Source organism: Ranitomeya variabilis, chromosome 5 (genome assembly GCF_051348905.1).
Source record: "Ranitomeya variabilis isolate aRanVar5 chromosome 5, aRanVar5.hap1, whole genome shotgun sequence".
Taxonomy (NCBI): Eukaryota; Metazoa; Chordata; class Amphibia; order Anura; family Dendrobatidae; genus Ranitomeya; species Ranitomeya variabilis.
The window spans coordinates 219835209-219859838 of NC_135236.1; the positions used below are offsets into that span (position 1 = coordinate 219835209).

General features: G+C 42.2%; 1 protein-coding gene across 8 annotated transcripts in view; it reads left to right on the plus strand.

Moving 5' to 3' along the window:
* TCF12 (transcription factor 12) overlaps positions 1-24630 on the plus strand; it is a 358827-nt gene that overhangs the window by 126138 nt on the left and 208059 nt on the right. The window lies entirely within an intron of this gene.

The following is a 24630-nucleotide window of genomic DNA, read 5'->3' on the forward strand; positions in this document are numbered from 1 at the left end:
AATTTGTGCAAAACTTAATGTATTGCATCTGAATTGATTAAAGAGTTATTCCTTTCAGAATGTTATCTCATTATACACTATTCAAAAATAATAAAGGGAACACTAAAATGCCACATCCTAGATATCACTGAGCAAAATTTTCCAGTTGCAAATCTTTATTTATTACGTAGTGGGATGCGTTGAGAACAATAAAATATAAAAATGATCAATGCAAAACACAATTAATATCACATGGAGGTCTGGATTTGGAATGATACTCAAAATCAAAGTGGAAAATCAAATGATAGGCTGATCCAACTTCAGCGAGACAAGGAAATGATGTTAAGCAGTGAGTGAGGTCCCAACGTGCCTGTATGACCTCCCTACAAACCTGGGCATGCTTCTGATGAGGCGGCGGATGTTCTCATGAGGGATCTCCTCCCAGACCTGGATTAAAGAATCAGTCAACTCCTGGACAGTTTGTGGTGCAAAGTGTCGTTAGTGGATGGAACAACACATGATGTCCCAGATGTGCTCGATTATATTCAGGTCTGGGGAACGGGCAGGCCAGTCCATAGCATAAATGCCTTCATCATGCAGGAACCGCTGACACACTTCAGCCAAGTATTGTTATGTACCAGAAGGCACCTAGGGCCCACTGCACCTGCATATGGTCTCACAATGAGTGCGAGGAATTCATCCTGGTACCTAATGGTTACCTCTGGCTAGCACATTGCTGAGCGGCCCTCCAAAGAAATGACTCTCCCCCCGAACCATTACTGACCCACAGCTAAATTAGTCATGCTGGAGGATGTTGCAGGTAGCAGAACATTCTCTACAGTGTCTCCAATCACTTTTGTAAAAGTGCGCAGTGTGAACCTGCTCTCATCTGTGAAGAGCACAGGGCTCTCATGTTGAATTTGCGAATCTTGGTATTCTCTGGCAAATGCCAGTCGCCCTGCATGGTTAGGCTGTTAGCACAACACCCACTTGTGGCCGTCAGGCCCTCATACCACCCTCATGGAGTTTTTTTGACATTTTGAGCAGAAACATGGATGTTGGTGGCCTGGTTATTTTGCAGGGTTCTGGCACTGCTCCTCCTGTTCCTCCTTGCACAAAGGAGGAGGGTAGCAGTTCTGTTGCTGGGTTGTTGCCTTCCTACAGCCCCTTCACATTTCCTGGTGTATTGGCCTGTCTCTTGGTATCTGCTCCATGGTCTGGACACTGTGCTGACAGACACAGCTACCCTTCTTGCCGCAGCTCGCATTAATGTGACATCCTGGATGAGCTGCACTACCTGAGCAACTTCTGTGGGTTGTAGACACTGCGTCATTCTGCTGTACAGTACCTCTAGTGGTGAGAGCAATGACGAAATGCAAAAATGACCAAACAGCCAAAAAGAATGAGAACAGAGAAATGGTCTGTGGTCACCCCCTGCAGAACCACTCCATTATAGGAGTTGTATTGCTAATTGCCTATCATTTCTACCTGTTGTCTGTTCCATTTGCACAACAGCAGGATAAATTGATTCAGAATCAGTGTTGATTCATAACTGGACAGGTTGATTTCACAGAAGTGTGATTCAACTCGGAATTACATTGTGTTGTTTCAGTGCTTTTATTTTTTTGAGCAGTGTTTTTATTTTTTTGAGCAGTGCAGTATGCCAATACAATGAATTTTTAAATATATACCATTTTGCAGATTTTAATGCCCTAGTTCCAAACACCTCTGCCTGATTTTACCCTCCTGTTCACATTTGAACTGTCATCCTGTAATCTCAGTAGCAGTTGACCAGCATTTGTATGTCCACTCCATATACTGCAACTTTATCACTTACCCTCCTGCAGGTCAGGCCAAACATATGTAGTTAGCTGATGTTCACGCCCACTCTGTTATTAAACCCACTGGTATAGTCTGTCACCCAGCGATTGTTGAGCTGGCGTGAATTTCAGCTAAACTGTTTGTGCCATATCTTGACTGGGCTTAGACGGCTAATTAACCACTCAAACGTGGACTTGCTCAGCTTAGAGCTTAGCTTAGTAGTGGTGTGCAGCACTGGTCGTATTAGGCCATGTGCACACGTTGCAGATTTCCTGCGGATCCGCAGCGGTTTTTTCAGCGCGGAAACGCTGCAGATCCGCAAGTGATTTACAGTACAATGTAAATCAATGGGAAAAAAATGCTGTGCTAATGGTGCGGAAAATTCCACACTGAAAACGCTGCGGGTTAAAAGAAGAAGCATGTCATTTATTTGTGCCGATCTACAGCATTTCTGCACCCATTGACTTGCATTGAGTCGGGCACATCCGCAGCAAAACCGCAGATCTAAAAAAGATGTGCGGTTTTGCTGCGAGAAATGCTGCAGATCGGGAGGGGAGAAGAGAGTGTGGGCGGAGACTGGGTGTGGGCGGAGACTGTGTAGGGGGAAGATGTGCTTGTCTGTGTGCGGGTGTTTGTGTGTCTGCGGGGCTGTGTGCGGCGATTGCGGGGCTGCTGGGGGTCTGTGCCGGGCTGTGGGGGGTCTGCGTCAGGCTGTGAGGGGTCTGTGGTGGGCTGTTGGGGGTCTGCGGCGGGCTGTGGGGGGTCTTTGAGGGTGTGTGCGCATGCAGGCATCGTCCGATGGGACTACAAGTCCTATCGGGCTATGCCTGCTATAGTGACAGTGAGTGACACATTAGCCAATGATGGGTCAGTAGTAGTCCCATGATCCGGCTAATGTGTTGAATGTAAAAAAACAACAACAAAAAAAACCGAACATATAATAATAATAATTTTATTTATATAGCGCCAACATATTCCGCAGCGCTTTACAAATTATAGAGGGGACTTGTACAGACAATAGACATTACAGCATAACAGAAATCACAGTTCAAATCAGATACCAGGAGGAATGAGGGCCCTGCTCGCAAGCTTACAAACTATGAGGAAAAGGGGCGACAGGAGAGGTGGATGGTAACAATTGCTTTAGTTATTTGGACCAGCCATAGTGTAAGGCTCGGGTGTTCATGTAAAGCTGCATGAACCAGTTAACTGCCTAAGTGTGTAGCAGTACAGACACAGAGGGCTATTAACTGCATAAAGTGTATGAGAACATGATACGAGGAACCTGATTATGGGTTTTTTTTTGTTATTATTTTTTATTTATTTTTTTTTATGATAGGCCACACAGGGATCGTTAGGTTAATGCGTTGAGGCGGTAGGCCAATCTGAACAAATGAGTTTTTAGGGCACGCTTTAAAACTGTGGGGATTGGGGATTAATCGTATTAACCTAGGTAGTGCATTCCAAAGAATCGGCGCAGCACGTGTAAAGTCTTGGAGACGGGAGTGGGAGGTTCTGATTATTGAGGATGATAACCTGAGGTCATTAGTGGAGCAGAGGGCACGGGTAGGGTGGTAGACTGAGACCAGAGAGGAGATGTAGGGTGGTGCTGAGCCATGGAGTGCTTTGTGGATGAGGGTAGTAGTTTTGTACTGGATTCTGGAGTGGATGGGTAGCCAGTGTAATGACTGGCACAAGGTAGAGCCATCGGTGTAACGGTTGGTGAGGAATATGATCCTGGCTGCAGCATTCAGGACAGATTACAGCGGGGAGAGTTTGGTAAGAGGGAGGCCGATTAGTAGAGAGTTACAATAGTCCAGACGGGAATGAATAAGTGAAACAGTAAGAGTTTTTAAGAGTCGAAAGTAAGAAAAGGGCGAATTCTAGAAATGTTTTTGAGATGCAGATAAGAAGAGCGAGCCAGTGATCGGATGTGGGTGGGGTGAATGAAAGCTCGGAATCAAGGATGACCCCAAGGCAGCGGGCATGTTGCTTTGGAGTAATGGTGGAACCGCACACAGAGATGGCAATGTCAGGCAAAGGTAGGTTAGTGGAGGGAGAGAACACGAGGAGTTCAGTTTTTGACAGGTTCAGTTTCAGATAGAGGGAGGACATGATGTTAGAAACAGCGGTAAGACAATCACTGGTGTTTTCTAAAAAGGTCGGCGTGATAACAGGAGAAGAGGTGTATAATTGGGTGTCGTCAGCATAGAGATGGTACTGGAAACCAAATCTACTGATTGTTTGTCCAATAGGAGCAGTATACAAAGAGAAGAGGAGGGGGCCTAGGACTGATCCTTGAGGAACCCCAACAGTAAGGGGATGGTGGGAGGAGGAGGAACAAGCAAAACATACAGTGAAGGATCGGTCAGAGAGATAGGAGGAGAACCAGGAGAGAACGGTGTCCTTGAGGCCGATGGAGCAGAGCATATTGAGGAGGAGCTGATGATCCACAGTATCGAATTCTGCTGAGAGATCCAAGAGAATTAGCATGGAGTAGTGACCATTAGATTTAGCTGTTAGTAGGTCATTAGAGACTTTAGTGAGGGCAGTTTCAGTAGATTGTAAAGAGCGGAAGCCAGATTGAAGAGGGTCGAGAAGAGAGTTATCTGAGAGATAGCGGGTAAGACGGGAGTGGACCAGGCGTTCCAGGAGTTTAGAGATGAAGGGAAGATTAGAGACCGGTCTATAATTAGCGGCACAGTTTTGGTCGAGGGATGGTTTTTTAAGTAATGGATGTATGATGGCATGCTTAAATGAGGAGGGAAAAATACCGGAAGTGAGAGAAAGGTTGAATATTTTTGTTAGGTGAGAGGTGACAGCCGGGGAAAGGGACTGGAGGAGATGTGACGGAATGGGGTCACCGGTGCAAGTGGTCAGGCGAGAAGATGCAAGGAGCCCGACTACTTCTTCTGTAACTGGCTCAAAGTCAGATAGTGAACTAGATGCAGTGGGGGAGGGAGGACAGTGCATGGTATGAAGAGATTGGGAGATGATTTCTTGTCGAATGTGGTCAATTTTTTCTTTGAAGTAATTGGCCAGATCGTCAGCGCGGAGATCCGTGGTTGGGGCCTGCTCTCTTGGGTTGAGTAGGGACTGGAAAGTGTCAGAGACGTTTAGGGTTATTTGACAGTGAGGTGATCAGGGTGTTGAAATAGGTTTGTTTAGAGAGGTGAAGGGCAGAGTTGTATGTTTTTAGCATCAACTTAGAATGGATGAAATCTTCGGGTAGATTAGATTTTCTCCACAAACGTTTGGCGCACCTGGAGCACCGCTGCAGGAAACGTGGTTGCAGCGTGTGCCACGGTTGTCGCCGTCTGTGCTGAGTTGTTCGATGTATCGAACATATAACATACAACATAGGACAGAACATACAACATGGGGCAGACCATACAATACATATAACATAGAGTACATACTCACCATCACCTTGTAACTTTGTTCCCCGAAGCTAGTGTCACCTGTTAAAAACATTAAAATAACAAGCAAACACTATACTCCCTGTGTCCGCAGATATCCAATTAAAACGAGTGTCCCACGACGATCTCCCGTGGAGAGCAGCAGCATCAGCTGATGCGACCGCTCTCCAGGGGCTCCAGGAATACAATAACGGAAGGTATCCTTCCGCACTGTATTCCTCCGCCACTGTAAAAAATAGTCCCTATTCTCACTTGTGACACTGCTGTGTGAGAAAGTTCCCACGCAGCATTGTCCTAAAGTGAGACCCTGAACTAAGGTAACCTCAGTGATGCGCTGCAGGAGCCATTGTCTCCTGTCAGTGTGTCACTGGAGGTCTATAGAGCAGTGATATCACCAGATGTCACTGTTCTATAGGGGAGATCGTCGTGGGACACTCGTTATTAATTGGACTACGGCGGACAGGTAGTATACGGTTGGTTTATTTTTTTTTATTTTTTGCAGGTGATCGAGTATGGCAAGTATGGTTAAATTAAGAATATCAAAATACTTTTTTCTGGCTGTGTCTTTATATTTTTTTAACCCTTTCACTACTATTGGATTAATAATGGATAGGCGTCTTATTGACTCCTCTCCACTATTAACCCGGCTTAATGTCACCTTACAATAGCAAGGTGACATTAACCCCTTATCACCCCATATCCCACGGAGTGGAAAGAGAGGGGCTAAGTGCCGGATTGGCGCTATTTAAGGGGCAGCTGGGGGCTGGTATTTGTAGCCGGGGGGGGGGGCAATATCCATGGCCCCTCTCTAGGCTATGAATATCACCCTGCAGCTGTTTGCATAGCCTTTCTGGCTATAAAATATAGGGGGACCCCACGTCATTTTTTTGGGGGGTCCCCCTAATTTAATAGCAAGTAAAGGCTGATATTCATAGCCTGGGAGGGGGCCATGGGTATTACCCCCTTCCCACTACGATTATTGGCCCTCGGCCGTCGGCTTTCCCCCTCTGGCACATAAAATTGCGCGGGAGCCCACGCCATTTTTTTTCCCATTTTTTTTTTTATATGTATTAATCAACATTGGCCTATCCACGGATATACCTATCTATAGATATATTTATAGATATATATATATATATATCTATCCATATATCTATCTGGCTACTTTCACACATCAGGTTTTTGCCGTCAGGCACAATCCGGCGAGTTTTGAAAAGTTTTTTTTCGCACAGAGTTGTATTAGCGCCGGATTGTGCCTGATGGCCACATGTTTCATCTGTTTTTTGCCGGATCCGTCAAAAAAGCTGTTTCCGGCGGACGGAGAAAACCTACAGAGGAGCGGTTTTTCTTTCCGGCGAAGAAACGCACAGCGACGGATTCGGCAAAAAACGTATGAAACTGAGATGTGACATGATGAATCCGGCCTCCGAATCTGTATTTTCATGCATGTTTCCATTCAAATCTTGCACATTTTCCATTCGCTCTCTTTAAAAAAAAAACAAAAAAACATCAGTTGCATCAGTTTCTCAATATTTGCAACGTATCAGTTTTTTCAAAAATTCGCCCGATCCTGCCTGACGGAAAAAAAACTGATATGTGAAAGTAACCTATCCATATATCTATCTACATCTATCCATCTCATTCTATCTATCTATCTATCTCAGGCCGGCGTCACACTTGGCGTAGGAAAATACGGACCGTTTTTTACGGGCGCAATACGCAGAAATGTTCCCAAAACAGTGTTCTGTATGTAATCCGTTGGGAAGGTTGGCAAGCCTTTCATTGGCGGATTTTTTGCGCAATACGCTGACAAACGCAGAATGCTGTGATTTTCTACGCCCGTAAAATGCGGCTGCGAAATATATGGCAGATAGGAGTTGCCCTATAGGTCCGTGTTCGTGTGCAATGCGTAGTTTGGTCCGTGTGCAATGCGTAGTCTTTGCGCCTCTCATCCGTCCGTAAAACTCTCTAGTGTGACGCCGGCCTCATTCCTTCTATCTATCTCATTCCTTCTATCTGTCTGTCTGCCTGTCTATCTATCTGTCTATCTGTGTGTAATGGAGTGTGGGTTGGACAAATGTAAAAGAGGAGGTTGGACAAGAAATGACGTCACAAATCTTTTTTTTTTCAGTAATAGATCTTTATCTAGCTTTCAAAAACGCATACAAATCCGCATGGAATAAAAGCATCAAAAAATGCATCAAAAACGCACCTGCGTTTTCTCGCAAGAGAGAGAAGAATGTGCACAGGAAATTCCACAGGCAAATCCGCAACGTGTACACATACCCTTATGGTCTACTGCACAGGTCCAATGTGTACTGCGATGTTCTAAATGATGATGTCCTTGGCTTAGATGATAATGGGGCTATATGAATTTTAGTACTTTATTAAACGTCTGCACAAATCTAAATGCTTAAGTCTGTATTTACATACTGCTGTGTTTATTCTGCAAGAGGCAAAGACAAAACTGTTATTACAGATCCATATTGTCACTGATTTACCGTGATAGAGAGGAGCCAGAATACCAGTGTGTCTGATTTTTTTTCCTACTCCTGAACTGTTCAGAAGCATTTCACCTTCATATTAAATGGTGCAGTTTTCTTTTAGAAGTGTTTTGGTTATTCTGCTCTGTTGAGAGCACTTGGAAGCTTTCCTGTATTAAGACTTTGAGGTGTTCACTGTTAGCCCCTCCCATCTCATATGTAATGTGGGCCCTGGCTAGCACTCATTGTCAGAGATTGCTTATGCTGCATGGCTAGGAGATGGTAGTTTGTTGTTTGAGAAGGCGTTTAGTTTTCTTTAGTTTTACCCCATCCTCCACTCTCCGGTGTTTACCTTTGGTGTTTGTGTGTATATTTGTATAATTGGTGTTTTCCTTTATCCCTGTTCTTATGGCCTTGATAGTCTGGTTGGTGTATTATGGTGCACTACTACTGGAAAATTCAGGAGATAAGGCATGGTACATGGCCCTGGGGTATCACCATCAGAAGTAATCTGAGGAATAGGCCGAGCTAGGGCACCCCTAGCATTAGGGTCAGAGAAGTAACCCCTCGTCCCAGGACACCCGACAACAGTCGTGACACATACTGTAAATATGTTTTACTATCAAATGTATGTAGAAGAAAATTTTCTTTTTATACCGGAGTACTGAATTTGAGGATAAAGAGGTGGAGCAACTCGATAAGCACAACAGGTAGCTGAAGGAGGGGCCTGCAGCTCTGAGGAGAAACAGTGTGATGCTGGAAAATGTAGTTTTAGCAGATATGTTAAGGACTGCATATTCAGATTTGTGAAGCTCACTGTGCAAACGGAGATAGAAAAAAACAGACACAAATGTTGAAGAAATAAAGCTAATGTTTGTGTACTGCATATTAACCCCTTACTGCCATCGGACGGGATAGTACGTCTGATGGCAGGACCCCTGCTTTGATGTGGACTCCGGCGGTGAGCCTGCATCAAAGCCAGGTCATGTCAGCTGTTTTGAACAGCTGACATGTGCCTGCAAGAGGCAAGGATGGAATTGCGATCCACCCGCACCTATTAACTAGTTAAGTGCCGCTGTCAAACTCTGACAGCAGCATTTAACAAGCGCATCTGGCCGGAAATGCGTGCACTGGTGACCCCCGTCGGCATGACAACCAGAGGTCTCCCTCTGTTTGTTGATGCTGGATTGCTGTGAGCTGGCGCTCCCTGTGGTCGGCACTCCTAGCAAGTCTGTAATTCCGCTACATAGAGGTGATCTGAGCATCACCTCTATGTAGCAGAGCCGATCAAGTTGTGGCAGCTTCTGTAGGATTGCCCTAATCACATGGCAGTGACATCATCGCAGGTCCTACAGCAATTTGCTGTGCAGCAGATCCATCCTGGTGTTCTGTGGATGTCTTTTGTTCTCTGGTATCAGCCATTACATCAGACGGCCAGAGCTTTCTGCGTCTGCGCAGGACACCAGTACACAGCGCAGGCGCCGGATTTGAAACGATAACAGCGCTGAGGGGGCGGCGCCGAAAGCGCAGGAAGATGTGAGTGACGGCAGAGGAGCTGGCCAAGCTGGGGAGTGAGGACCCGCCTACGTGGCTAGAGACAGGAATTGTGGCTAAGTATAAAAACGTTTTATTTGGGGTATGCTTGAACCTAAAACTAAAAGAGCCACCTTGTTAGAATGCAGCATTACTGCTGCACAAGGTGGCTCTTTTAGTTTATAACGGCTGGAGGGGGGTGACAATGGCCCTTTAAAAACGTCAGCTCAGCACGCAAAAAATAAGCCCTCACCTGACCCGAGATCATGAAAAATGGAGACTCTAAGGGTATTGGAAAATTGCTCAATTTTTTTTTTTTTTTTAAACAAACTGGAATTTTTTTTCACCGCTTAGATAAAAAAGAACCTAGACATGTTTGGTGTCTATGAACTCGTAATAAGTAAGAATGAAACCTTAAGCGTACTACAATAAATCATCATGTCATTAAGTTGAGTGCAAGGTTTCATTCTTACTATTGAATGGTTTGCTGACCTACCTTAGCACCTCTTATAGTAGTGCTCACGGTGTTTCTTTCTATATGAACTCGTAATGACCTGGAGAATCATAATGGCAGGTCAGATTTAGCATTTAGTGAACCTAGCAAAAAAGCCAAACAAAAAACAAGTGTGGGTTTGCACTTTTTTTTGCAATTTTACCGCACATGGATTTTTTCCCCCATTTACTGTTACATGACATGGTAAAACCAATGGTATCATTCAAAAGTACAACTCGTCCCGCAAAAAATAAGCCCTCACATGGGCATATTGACAGAAAAATAAAAAAGTTATGGCTCTGGAAAGAAGGGGATTGAAAAATGAAAACGCAAAACCGAAAAAAGCTCTGGTCATTAATGGGTTAACAATAGATATGCCCAGTGGCGTAACTTGAAAGTCATGGGCCCCCATGTGAAAGCTCCAACGGGGCCCCCAAAAATGTTATATGTTTAATAGCAATAGTCTTTTTCTATAGGCTAAAGGGACTTTTATGGCCCTTTAGGCTCCAGGGCTCGGGTGCGATTGCAACCCCTGCACCTATTGTAGTTACACCCCTGGATATGCCGATATTGTGCTTGGTGAAAAATAATGTGATTGTGGGAATAGAGTTTGTTCTTTCTATATATTGATGGGCGTAAAAAAAAAAAAAAAAAAAAACTTTTTCCAGCACCCTCTCAAATCCAGCACAGGCCACTCTAGAAGTCTATGCCTTCTCAACAGTGATGCCTGTTCCTATTGGAAGTGCTGCAGCTCCTCTGACATCAAAACGGAGCAGGCCTCATTTTTGTGGATAGAGCAGACCAGCTGGACTGACTGCAGACTTCTGAATCCTTACATCGAGTGCACTATACACTTCTTAGGTGAGAGCAGACGGTGCTTTATGATATACTAGATGTTGGTCCGATTCTAACGCATCGGGTATTCCAGAAGATGTATGTAGTTTATTTATGAAGATTTCAGAATAATGCAATGAATACACCGGATTCGGCCGGCTGGGCGCGACCAATTACCGAAGCGTGGTTCAAATCCCGCGCCAATTCGCGGCCAGACTGCGCCTGTCGCTGAATGTTCTTGGCCGGCCGCGACCAATCAGTGAAGCCAGGGCCAGCTGCAGGTTTTTGAGGGCCCCAGGCGAAAGAGTCTCAGCCCACGAACTCTATAGCACAGCCACGTAGTATATAGCACAGCCACGTAGTATATAGCACAGCCACGTAGTATATAGCACAGCCACGTAGTATATAGCACAGCCACGTGGTATATAGCACAGCCACGTGGTATATAGCACAGCCACGTGGTATATAGCACAGCTACGTAGTATATAACAGCCACGTAGCACAGCCACATAGTATATTGCAGAGCCACATAGTATATAGCACAGCCCACGCAGTATATAACACAGTCCACTTAGTATATAGCACAGCCCACGCAGTATATAGCACAGCCCCCGCAGTATATAGCACAGCCCACGCAGTATATAGCACAGTCCACGTAGTATATTACACAGCCCAGTAGTATATAGCATAGCCCAAGTAGTATATAACACAGCCACGTAGTATATAGCACAGCCCACGTAGTGTAGAGCACAGCGATGCAGTATATAACACAGCCAACGCAGTATGTAACACAGCCCACGTAGTATATAGCAATGTGGGCACCATATCCCTGTTAAAAAAAAATAATTAAAATAAAAAATAGTTATATACTCCCCTTCCGGCGGCCCCCAAATCCAGCCCCAGGCCTTTAGTTATGCTGCTCGCGATTCTCGTGATGATGTAGCGGTCTCGCTAGCGAAGCGTGGTTCAAATTCCGCCCCAATTCACGAGCAGACTGCACCTGCCGCTGATTGTTCGCGGCCGGCCGCGACCAATCAGTGATGCCAGGGCCGGCTGCAGGTTTTTGAAGGCCCCGGGCGAAAGAGTCACGCAGCCCACGTAGTATACAGTATAGCACAGCCACGTAGTATATAGCACAGCCACGAAGTATATAGCACAGCCACGTAGTAGATAGAACAGCCCACGTAGCATAGAGCACAACGATGAAGTATGTAACACAACCCACACAGTATGTAACACAGCCCACGTAGTATATAACACAGCCCACGTAGTATATTGCAATGTGGGCACCATATCGCTGTAAAAAAAAAAAAGAATTAAAATAAAAAAGTTATATACTCACCTTCTGGCGGCCTCCAGATCCAGCCCAGGCCTTTAGCGATGCTCCTCGCGATTCTCCGTTCCCAGTAATGCCTTGCGGCAATAACCCGTGATGATGTAGTGGTCTCGCAAGACCGCTACGTCATCACGGGTCGTTGCCATAATGCATTCTTGGGACCGGAGTGTCGCGAGGAGCGGGAAAGGCTGCCGCGGATGCCGAAAGGTGAGAATATGATTTTTTTTTTTTTTAATTATTATTTTTAACATTATATGTTTTTACTATCGATGCTGGCAGGGTTAACGGACTGTGTTACACTATATATATATATATATATATATATATATATATATATATATATATATACACAATATAAATTTCTTATGCCACAAAATGTAATCCTTCTATTTCCTCAAACAATTTCATACATAGTTAATAGTATGTATTTTGTCCCCTCTGCTCTGTATAGATGTATATGTTTGGATATATTGATATACATTATTACATAGATATATACAGCGGGGAAAATAAGTATTTGATACACTCTTGATTTTACAAGTTTTTCCCTCCCACAAAAATGGAGAAGTCTATTTTCTATCATAGGTACACTTCAAGTGTGGGACAGAATCTAAAAATGAAAACCAAATAAATCACATTGTATAATTTTAATAATTTAATTGCATTCTATTGCATGAAATCAGTATTTGTTCACCTATCAAACAGCAATAATTCTGGCTCTCACAGAGCTGTTAGTTTTTCTTTAAGAAGCCTCTTACTGTGCACTTACCTATATTAATTGTACTTATTTGAACTTGTTACCTTAATAAAGTACACCTGTCCATACAATCAGTCACACTCCAACCTCTCCACAATGGCCATGACCAAAGAGCTGTCTTGGGATACCAGGGAAAAATTGTAGACCTGCACTAGGCTGGGATGGGCTCCAGCACAATAGGCAAGCAGCTTGACAAGAAGGCAATCAATTTTGGCGCAATCAGAAAATGGAAGACACAGAAGGTGACTGACAGTTTTTTTCGGTCTGGGTCTCCATGCAAGATCTCGCCTTGTGTGGTAAGGATGACTCTGAAAAAGGTCAGGAATAAGCCCATAACTACACAGGAGGACCTAGTCAATGACCTGAAGAGAGCTGGGACAACAGTCTAAAACATTACCGTTAGTAGCGCACTACACCGTAATGGATTAAAATCCTGCAAAGTCCCCATGCTCATGCCTGCACATGTCAAGATCCGTTTGAAGCTCGCCAATGACCATCTGGATGAAGCAGAGGAGGTATGGGAGAAGGTCATATTGTCAGATGAGACCAACATTTTTTTGTATTCTCTGCATTCACTGTGTTTGGAGGAAGAAGTAGGGGTACAATCCCAAGAACACCGTCCCAACTGTGAAGCATGGTGGGGGAAACAACATACTTTAGGGGTGCTTTTCTACAAAAGGAATAAAATGACTGCATCGTATTGAAGGGAGAATGGAGAGGGTCATGTATCACAAGATTTTGGCCAACATCCTCCTTCCCTCAGTAAGAGCATTGAAGATTGTCATGCTGGAAGTCCCAGTCACGACCAATAACCCGAAACATGACAATGATCCGAAACACACAGACAGCGCCTAGCCAGTCTCCATATGTGAACCCAATAGAAAATCTTTGGAGGGAGCTGAAACTCAATGTGGTCCAGCGACAGCCTCGAAACCTGAAAGATCTGGAGAAGATCTGTATGGAGGAGTGGGGCAAAATCCCTTCTACAGTGTGTGCAAACTTGGTCAAGGACTACAGGAAATGTCTGACCGAGGTAATTGCAAACAAAGGTTTCTGTACCAAATATTAAGTTCTGTTTTCCTATTGTATCAAATACTTATTTCATGCAATAAATTGCAAATTATTTATGTAAAAATTATACAGTGATTCTCTTTTTTATTTTTTTAGATTCTACCTCACAGTTGAAGTGTACCTATGATAAAAAAAAATTACAGACCTTTCTATTCTTTGCAGGAAGGAAAACTTGCAAAATCGTAGTCTATCAAATACTTTTTTTCCCCCACTGTGCGTAAAGTGAGTGTAATATATTATGTACAATATGTTTATAATTTATTTTTTGCAATTTCTGTCCTTTGTATGTTTTACGATTTGCAATTTCTGGACATTAGTGACAGATAGTTACTGCAGAGTGTAAACGTTAAGTTACGCCATAATTCTTCATGGAGAATTAAGGTAAATCTTCCATAACTGATATATTATGGAGGTAAGCAATTTCTTCATCTTAGAAGGTGCAGTTTTTCCATAGAATGGAAGCTTTTAGCTCGAAGGTTCTATTTCTAGCTGCTGCCTTTCCAAAAGTTGTTTGCTCGGTGTATGTCCAATCTTTTTTCTAGGCTAGAGCAGATTAACTCTAGCTTTGTCTTTTTTTCATAGAATAATTAGAATTATTATTTTTATTTTTTTTAGTGTAAAACGTACTGAAATGTTTAACACTTGAGGCTGTAAACGGACATTCATTCATTAGCCAAACTGCACTATATAGTACAGATTAAGATCAATGAATCTATAGTAATAATACAGAATATGCGTTAATGACAGATCCTGTCAAGTATTCCTTCACAAGTAAAGGAAGTCTAATTATTCTGCTATGTGTGTGTAATAAATATATATACTGTGTATATATATATATATATATATATATATATATATATATACACACACTGTATGTATGTTTGAATGAACACACACACGTGCATGTATTTATTTTTGTATGTATGTGACTTTAAAGCGAATAATGCTTACCACTAAAATATGTAAATATGTATAATTTTCGTTTAACACTGATGGCTAAGACAATCTATCATATTGCCAAAATGCTCATCTATATTCAGAATCTATTGTAGCTTGCTCATAATGTGAGGTATTATATAGTTGCCTGTGTGACCTATTTTTTTTTCTATCTCGGTATTGTCCTTTTAAGACACAGCCATGGTAATCTAAGTGGATTAGCTAAATCCAAATCCTGGTGGTCTGCAATTTCTTCTGGAAATCTTTCTGCTTTGTCTATATTTTCTTAATCTATTTTTTAGAATGGTGTATTTAAGCATAACCCTGAATTACTCAATATTCCAATATTCGAGGTATACAACGGTTGGTTATGTAGTTTCCACATCTATACATTAAATACAAAAACATAATTAAAATATAATAATCTTTTAAATCCATGAGTATGGTTTTGTAGTTCAAAGCGTTTATTGTTCTACATATTTAACAAAATCACTATCCCATGGTGTGTTTTTTCTGTGCTTTTGCTGTTCGGTCAAATATGGTGACAGCTTTCCTTTATCTCATCTACTAATAGTGCGGTTATACAGGTTATAAACTGCTGAAAAATAGTAATATCTGAAAGTCTCATATCAGATGTGTTTTTTTGAGAAATCCTCTTTTATCAGTTTACATATATGATCTCTTCCAGGCTCTGGGGAGGAGGTTGCTTGGAAGATAACTCCTCCTCCAGAGCTTGTTTGAGGGGGAGTTACTATTAATGAGGCAAGTAATTAACACAGAATAATAGCAATTAAATTTGTCTTCTTGTTAGGCTACTTTCACACTGCATTCCGTCACAATGCGTCGTTTTGCTGAAAAAACGCATCCTGCAAAAGTGTTTGCAGGATGTGTTTTTTTCACCATTGATTAACATGAAGCGACGCATTGTGACGGATTGCCACACGTCACACCTGTCGTGCGACGGATGCGTCGTGCAGTTGCGGACCGTCGGGAGCAAAAAACGCTACATGTAACGTTTTTTGCTCACAACAGTCCGCTTTTTCCGACCGCGCATGCGCGGCCGGAACTCCGCCCCCACCTCCCCGCACTTCCCCGCACCTCACAATGGGGCAGCGGATGCGCTGGAAAAATGCATCCACTGCCCCCGTTGTGCGGCGGAGACAACGCTAGCGTCGGGAACGGCGGCCCGACGCTAGTGTGAAAGAAGCCTTAGCACATTTTCTGCTGCTCTCTGAGCTTTGCTGTATTGTAACAATATGACAACCCTGTCTGCCTGTGAGATGGAAGCTGAAGCCGAGAGGAGCATGCAGATATGACCGGTATAATCACACACAGCTCTGCAGTGGGATCAGGAGAGTACAGAGCGGCCATCACACATTGGTAACTCCCCTTCATGTAAAATAATCGCTGGAGGCAGAGTGCCCTCCCCAGAGCCTGGAAGAGGTAATTTATATAAAGCTCTAAAAGATGATTTATCAATAACAGGGCAGCTGATATGAGACACACAGGTAGGACGTTTTCAGCAGTTTATAACTTTTTTTTTTTTGCCCATATTAATAGGCTAGATAGGTCAAATGTGGTGACAGATTAACTTTAATAACACTTCCTATCGTTTAAAAAAAAAAAAAAAAACTTTTTCCAGCACCCTCTCAAATCCAGCACAGGCCACTCTAGAAGTCTATGCCTTCTCAACAGTGATGCCTGTTCCTATTGGAAGTGCTGCAGCTCCTCTGACATCAAAACGGAGCAGGCCTCATTTTTGTGGATAGAGCAGACCAGCTGGACTGACTGCAGACTTCTGAATCCTTACATCGAGTGCACTATACACTTCTTAGGTGAGAGCAGACGGTGCTTTATGATATACTAGATGTTGGTCCGATTCTAACGCATCGGGTATTCCAGAAGATGTATGTAGTTTATTTATGAAGATTTCAGAATAATGCAATGAATACACCGGATTCGGCCGGCTGGGCGCGACCAATTACCGAAGCGTGGTTCAAATCCCGCGCCAATTCGCGGCCAGACTGCGCCTGTCGCTGAATGTTCTTGGCCGGCCGCGACCAATCAGTGAAGCCAGGGCCAGCTGCAGGTTTTTGAGGGCCCCAGGCGAAAGAGTCTCAGCCCACGAACTCTATAGCACAGCCACGTAGTATATAGCACAGCCACGTAGTATATAGCACAGCCACGTAGTATATAGCACAGCCACGTAGTATATAGCACAGCCACGTGGTATATAGCACAGCCACGTGGTATATAGCACAGCCACGTGGTATATAGCACAGCTACGTAGTATATAACAGCCACGTAGCACAGCCACATAGTATATTGCAGAGCCACATAGTATATAGCACAGCCCACGCAGTATATAACACAGTCCACTTAGTATATAGCACAGCCCACGCAGTATATAGCACAGCCCCCGCAGTATATAGCACAGCCCACGCAGTATATAGCACAGTCCACGTAGTATATTACACAGCCCAGTAGTATATAGCATAGCCCAAGTAGTATATAACACAGCCACGTAGTATATAGCACAGCCCACGTAGTGTAGAGCACAGCGATGCAGTATATAACACAGCCAACGCAGTATGTAACACAGCCCACGTAGTATATAGCAATGTGGGCACCATATCCCTGTTAAAAAAAAATAATTAAAATAAAAAATAGTTATATACTCCCCTTCCGGCGGCCCCCAAATCCAGCCCCAGGCCTTTAGTTATGCTGCTCGCGATTCTCGTGATGATGTAGCGGTCTCGCTAGCGAAGCGTGGTTCAAATTCCGCCCCAATTCACGAGCAGACTGCACCTGCCGCTGATTGTTCGCGGCCGGCCGCGACCAATCAGTGATGCCAGGGCCGGCTGCAGGTTTTTGAAGGCCCCGGGCGAAAGAGTCACGCAGCCCACGTAGTATACAGTATAGCACAGCCACGTAGTATATAGCACAGCCACGAAGTATATAGCACAGCCACGTAGTAGATAGAACAGCCCACGTAGCATAGAGCACAACGATGAAGTATGTAACACAACCCACACAGTATGTAACACAGCCCACGTAGTATATAACACAGCCCACGTAGTATATTGCAATGTGGGCACCATATCGCTGTAAAAAAAAAAAAGAATTAAAATAAAAAAGTTATATACTCACCTTCTGGCGGCCTCCAGATCCAGCCCAGGCCTTTAGCGATGCTCCTCGCGATTCTCCGTTCCCAGTAATGCCTTGCGGCAATAACCCGTGATGATGTAGTGGTCTCGCAAGACCGCTACGTCATCACGGGTCGTTGCCATAATGCATTCTTGGGACCGGAGTGTCGCGAGGAGCGGGAAAGGCTGCCGCGGATGCCGAAAGGTGAGAATATGATTTTTTTTTTTTTTAATTATTATTTTTAACATTATATGTTTTTACTATCGATGCTGGCAGGGTTAACGGACTGTGTTACACTATATATATATATATATATATATATATATATATATATATATATATATATATACACAATATAAATTTCTTATGCCACAAAATGTAATCCTTCTATTTCCTCAAACAATTTCATACATAGTTAATAGTATGTATTTTGTCCCCTCTGCTCTGTATAGATGTATATGTTTGGATATATTGATATACATTATTACATAGATATATACAGCGGGGAAAATAAGTATTTGATACACTCTTGATTTTACAAGTTTTTCCCTCCCACAAAAATGGAGAAGTCTATTTTCTATCATAGGTACACTTCAAGTGTGGGACAGAATCTAAAAATGAAAACCAAATAAATCACATTGTATAATTTTAATAATTTAATTGCATTCTATTGCATGAAATCAGTATTTGTTCACCTATCAAACAGCAATAATTCTGGCTCTCACAGAGCTGTTAGTTTTTCTTTAAGAAGCCTCTTACTGTGCACTTACCTATATTAATTGTACTTATTTGAACTTGTTACCTTAATAAAGTACACCTGTCCATACAATCAGTCACACTCCAACCTCTCCACAATGGCCATGACCAAAGAGCTGTCTTGGGATACCAGGGAAAAATTGTAGACCTGCACTAGGCTGGGATGGGCTCCAGCACAATAGGCAAGCAGCTTGACAAGAAGGCAATCAATTTTGGCGCAATCAGAAAATGGAAGACACAGAAGGTGACTGACAGTTTTTTTCGGTCTGGGTCTCCATGCAAGATCTCGCCTTGTGTGGTAAGGATGACTCTGAAAAAGGTCAGGAATAAGCCCATAACTACACAGGAGGACCTAGTCAATGACCTGAAGAGAGCTGGGACAACAGTCTAAAACATTACCGTTAGTAGCGCACTACACCGTAATGGATTAAAATCCTGCAAAGTCCCCATGCTCATGCCTGCACATGTCAAGATCCGTTTGAAGCTCGCCAATGACCATCTGGATGAAGCAGAGGAGGTATGGGAGAAGGTCATATTGTCAGATGAGACCAACATTTTTTTGTATTCTCTGCATTCACTGTGTTTGGAGGAAGAAGTAGGGGTACAATCCCAAGAACACCGTCCCAACTGTGAAGCATGGTGGGGGAAACAACATACTTTAGGGGTGCTTTTCTACAAAAGGAATAAAATGACTGCATCGTATTGAAGGGAGAATGGAGAGGGTCATGTATCACAAGATTTTGGCCAACATCCTCCTTCCCTCAGTAAGAGCATTGAAGATTGTCATGCTGGAAGTCCCAGTCACGACCAATAACCCGAAACATGACAATGATCCGAAACACACAGACAGCGCCTAGCCAGTCTCCATATGTGAACCCAATAGAAAATCTTTGGAGGGAGCTGAAACTCAATGTGGTCCAGCGACAGCCTCGAAACCTGAAAGATCTGGAGAAGATCTGTATGGAGGAGTGGGGCAAAATCCCTTCTACAGTGTGTGCAAACTTGGTCAAGGACTACAGGAAATGTCTGACCGAGGTAATTGCAAACAAAGGTTTCTGTACCAAATATTAAGTTCTGTTTTCCTATTGTATCAAATACTTATTTCATGCAATAAATTGCAAATTATTTATGTAAAAATTATACAGTGATTCTCTTTTTTATTTTTTTAGATTCTACCTCACAGTTGAAGTGTACCTATGATAAAAAAAAATTACAGACCTTTCTATTCTTTGCAGGAAGGAAAACTTGCAAAATCGTAGTCTATCAAATACTTTTTTTCCCCCACTGTGCGTAAAGTGAGTGTAATATATTATGTACAATATGTTTATAATTTATTTTTTGCAATTTCTGTCCTTTGTATGTTTTACGATTTGCAATTTCTGGACATTAGTGACAGATAGTTACTGCAGAGTGTAAACGTTAAGTTACGCCATAATTCTTCATGGAGAATTAAGGTAAATCTTCCATAACTGATATATTATGGAGGTAAGCAATTTCTTCATCTTAGAAGGTGCAGTTTTTCCATAGAATGGAAGCTTTTAGCTCGAAGGTTCTATTTCTAGCTGCTGCCTTTCCAAAAGTTGTTTGCTCGGTGTATGTCCAATCTTTTTTCTAGGCTAGAGCAGATTAACTCTAGCTTTGTCTTTTTTTCATAGAATAATTAGAATTATTATTTTTATTTTTTTTAGTGTAAAACGTACTGAAATGTTTAACACTTGAGGCTGTAAACGGACATTCATTCATTAGCCAAACTGCACTATATAGTACAGATTAAGATCAATGAATCTATAGTAATAATACAGAATATGCGTTAATGACAGATCCTGTCAAGTATTCCTTCACAAGTAAAGGAAGTCTAATTATTCTGCTATGTGTGTGTAATAAATATATATACTGTGTATATATATATATATATATATATATATATATATATATACACACACTGTATGTATGTTTGAATGAACACACACACGTGCATGTATTTATTTTTGTATGTATGTGACTTTAAAGCGAATAATGCTTACCACTAAAATATGTAAATATGTATAATTTTCGTTTAACACTGATGGCTAAGACAATCTATCATATTGCCAAAATGCTCATCTATATTCAGAATCTATTGTAGCTTGCTCATAATGTGAGGTATTATATAGTTGCCTGTGTGACCTATTTTTTTTTCTATCTCGGTATTGTCCTTTTAAGACACAGCCATGGTAATCTAAGTGGATTAGCTAAATCCAAATCCTGGTGGTCTGCAATTTCTTCTGGAAATCTTTCTGCTTTGTCTATATTTTCTTAATCTATTTTTTAGAATGGTGTATTTAAGCATAACCCTGAATTACTCAATATTCCAATATTCGAGGTATACAACGGTTGGTTATGTAGTTTCCACATCTATACATTAAATACAAAAACATAATTAAAATATAATAATCTTTTAAATCCATGAGTATGGTTTTGTAGTTCAAAGCGTTTATTGTTCTACATATTTAACAAAATCACTATCCCATGGTGTGTTTTTTCTGTGCTTTTGCTGTTCGGTCAAATATGGTGACAGCTTTCCTTTATCTCATCTACTAATAGTGCGGTTATACAGGTTATAAACTGCTGAAAAATAGTAATATCTGAAAGTCTCATATCAGATGTGTTTTTTTGAGAAATCCTCTTTTATCAGTTTACATATATGATCTCTTCCAGGCTCTGGGGAGGAGGTTGCTTGGAAGATAACTCCTCCTCCAGAGCTTGTTTGAGGGGGAGTTACTATTAATGAGGCAAGTAATTAACACAGAATAATAGCAATTAAATTTGTCTTCTTGTTAGGCTACTTTCACACTGCATTCCGTCACAATGCGTCGTTTTGCTGAAAAAACGCATCCTGCAAAAGTGTTTGCAGGATGTGTTTTTTTCACCATTGATTAACATGAAGCGACGCATTGTGACGGATTGCCACACGTCACACCTGTCGTGCGACGGATGCGTCGTGCAGTTGCGGACCGTCGGGAGCAAAAAACGCTACATGTAACGTTTTTTGCTCACAACAGTCCGCTTTTTCCGACCACGCATGCGCGGCCGGAACTCCGCCCCCACCTCCCCGCACTTCCCCGCACCTCACAATGGGGCAGCGGATGCGCTGGAAAAATGCATCCACTGCCCCCGTTGTGCGGCGGAGACAACGCTAGCGTCGGGAACGGCGGCCCGACGCTAGTGTGAAAGAAGCCTTAGCACATTTTCTGCTGCTCTCTGAGCTTTGCTGTATTGTAACAATATGACAACCCTGTCTGCCTGTGAGATGGAAGCTGAAGCCGAGAGGAGCATGCAGATATGACCGGTATAATCACACACAGCTCTGCAGTGGGATCAGGAGAGTACAGAGCGGCCATCACACATTGGTAACTCCCCTTCATGTAAAATAATCGCTGGAGGCAGAGTGCCCTCCCCAGAGCCTGGAAGAGGTAATTTATATAAAGCTCTAAAAGATGATTTATCAATAACAGGGCAGCTGATATGAGACACACAGGTAGGACGTTTTCAGCAGTTTATAACTTTTTTTTTTTTGCCCATATTAATAGGCTAGATAGGTCAAATGTGGTGACAGATTAACTTTAATAACACTTCCTATCGTTTAAAAAAAAAAAAAAAAAAAAAAGGGTATTGCTGAACTTTTTTAATTACCGTACATTACAAACCTAGCGCAATTTAATTGAGTTAGGATGAAAATTGTGTGAAGAAGTCTTGGGTCACAGTCAGATAAGCGTGTTATACGGATGTGTGCTGGCAGAGTTAAAGAACTCTGACCAATATAATTCACTAGGGCTGTTCAGATGACCGTTTTTTTTTCATATGGACTGCGTGTCGGTGTGGAAAAAAAAAAAAGTTGCAGTCTGCACAATTCTCTTCTTAGTATTGGATGAAAATCACCTGTACAAGGGGCCATTTATGTAGCATCCGAATTTTACAAATGCATTGCCACTTTTAACCTAGGAAACTAATTATGTATATTTTTACAGTTTTGATGCATAAAAATAGATGGCACATAGATGTGCCATTTGTGTCTCTGTATTTTACATGGATAAAATAAAATGATGAAAATCGCCCAGTTTCTGGTTGATAATCTGATTATTTTTCATGCTTTCATCTGAAACCGGCCTAAAAACTCTTACATAACACACAAACCTAACTGCACATGGGGTAAAGCCTTGAATTGCAGTCATTATCATGCCACGATTATTTCAGTGATCAAAGGATGTTTCTGGGTATGTGCACACGTTGCGGATTTGATGCTGTGGATTCGCAGCAGTTTTCCATCAGGTTTACTGTACCATGTAAACCTATGGAACACCAAATCCGCAGTGCACATGGTGCGGAAAATACAGCGCGGAAACGCTGCGGTTTATTTTCAGCAGCATGTCAATTCTTTGTGCGGATTCCGCAGCGTTTTACACCTGCTCCTCAATAGGAATCCACAGGTGTAAATACGCTGGTGAAATCTGCACAAAAAAACGCAGGAAATCTGCGGGTAATACACAGTGCGTTCTACCTGCGGATTTTTCAAAAACTGAGCTGAAAAATCCGCACAGGAATCACCTGTTTCCTTTTTTTTATCTTGTGTCCTATATGGCCAGTTTTTGGCTTGATTCACAAATGTTTTTGTTGTGCTGTTTTTTTTTGTTTGTTTTTTTTAGTTTTGCCACTGAACAGTGAAATAATTTATAGGGTTCTCATTTCAAAATGATTTGATTTCTCAAACCATCAGGGTATGTGCACACGGATTTAATGCTGCGGATCAGCAGTTTTCCATGCGTTTACAGTACCATGTAAACCTATGGAAAACAAAATCCGCAGTGCACATGCTGCGGAAAAAAGTGCATGGAAACGTAGCGTTGTTTATTCTGCAGCATGTCAGTTCTTTGTGCGGATTCCGCAGCAGTTTACACCTGCTCCATAATAGGAATCTGCAGGTGTAAAACCGCATGTGGAATCCGCACAAAAACCAAGGAAAATAACGCCGCATGTAAAATGCAGTGCTTTTTACCTGCGGATTTCTCAAAACAGGTGTGGAAAAATCCGCAGAGGTTTCATCTACGTGTGCACATACCCTCAGTAATTGATGAGCTTGATGAACTGTGGTCAATAATCTGAGAACAATCCTTTCTACTGATAGAGCGCCATTGTTATCGAATGACTTTTATTGTAGGAGGTGTGTGCTTGCCAGAAATGCTTAATCTCTACATATTGCTGAAGATACGTGGTAAACGATGCTTCTTCATCTACACAAGACAATTATTGCAATTGCTTGAAAATGAGAAAATCGTGAAAATAATTCAGCATTTTACTCATCTTTTGTTGGTTTGATTGGATAAAGCTAAAATAGTGATAGGTGAAGTGCAGTTTGTATGTTAAGTCATTTTTAGGGTAAGTGTTAAAATTTTAGGTAGGGTTAAACAACCTCCGTCAAACAAGCACCAATTCGCTATATACTAATCAATCTGCAGTCATTTAGTCATCTGTTTAGACGACCGATTATGAATTTTCTTCCCGCATGATGATAGTTCTGTGCTCATAGAATATCATCCTTATCAACAGCAATTTCTCTGTTTATACATGACAATGTGCTGCTGAGGAAAAAATAAAAATTAAGATGGCTTTCAAATCGTCATACCCAACAAACAATCATTTTCCCTGTTCGTCGGGTGTTTGCTGGTCTATTTACACAGGTCGCTAATCGGGACTGAGCGTTCCTAAAAACACTCTCTCATTCCCTGCTTATAGACTAAATTATCATCTAAATGAGCCTTTCCAGTCTTGCCTCTACGCGATCAAGGCTTAGGGCTCATTTATGATAGCAGTATACAGACTGGTATGTCTTTAATGGCGGCATTAAATGTATCTTTTGAATGCTGTAACCTGTGATGCGGGAATTTCTGTGTCTAAGATTTCGTGAATGAACCAACTCCATTAAAAAGTTGGTGAAATTGAATGGTCTGTTCACACATATATATATTTTTTAATCTTCGTCTAATATGCAGGTAAGTGTATTTATAAGGCCCTATGCATCCATTGTAAGC